The sequence below is a fragment of the Pteropus alecto genome, unplaced genomic scaffold (genome assembly GCF_000325575.1).
Source record: "Pteropus alecto unplaced genomic scaffold, ASM32557v1 scaffold106, whole genome shotgun sequence".
Lineage (NCBI taxonomy): Eukaryota > Metazoa > Chordata > Mammalia > Chiroptera > Pteropodidae > Pteropus > Pteropus alecto.
Window position 1 is genome coordinate 10,371,560 of NW_006442103.1, and position 859 is coordinate 10,372,418.

Genomic DNA, 859 nt, shown 5'->3' on the forward strand with positions numbered 1-859 from the left:
ACTGCGGGGCGGCTCCCGCGCGCTAGGGCTGAGCGCCGCGGCGGCCCTGCAGCCGTTCCTGGGGCTGCGGCGCTTCTCTGGGAAAGGGAAGGCTGCTCGCTCGATTGTACGGAGGGGTACACTGAGCCACCCGCTGGCAAGAGAGAGGGGTTCGGAGCCACGGGCAGCGGCTCCGTGCGGCTAGGGGGCCCCTGCCTCGCCTCCTGGGACCAGCTACCTCTGAGGAGCAGGCGGAGTGGCTGTGTGCAGAGCGTGGCGCCTTCCCCAGTGGGCATCTCCCTCATCCACCGCACACACATGCTTCCAGGCCCTGCTGGGGAGTGGGCGCTTCTGGATGGAGCAAGTTCAGGGTCCTCAGCTTACAGGCTGCCAGGGCTTCTGCCCAGGAACTGCTGGCAGAAGGAAGGAGCAGGGCAAGTTTCTACTTGTTCCAGCTCATAGGCAGGAGCTGCTGGGGACTTGAGGGGTTGAATCGGGTCTGTTTGGGGCTGGGGTGGGACCAGACTCCAGAGTTGCCTGGGGCTAGCTCTGAATCTTTTTCTTGCAAACCCTGGTGCAGTCCGATGGGGGAGATCCTGGGCTTGGTGGCGGTGGAGGATGGTGGAAGGAGATTTTGGGGTTGAGGAGCTGTGGTCAGGGGTTGGGGCTGCTCCGGACTACATGGCGAGGGTCCTGCCCCCTCTCAGGCAGTAGCGGCTGCAGCGTTTAGAAGGTGTGGAGTGGCACTGCTAATGCACAGTAAGTGGTCTCCCGATGCTTCTGAGGAGAATGGAGGAGAAACACCGGTGGAGAGAAGCAGAAAGATGTTCGGAGGGTCAGGGAGGGAGTTGCAGGTGGGGTGAAAGGGAGAGGGAAGATT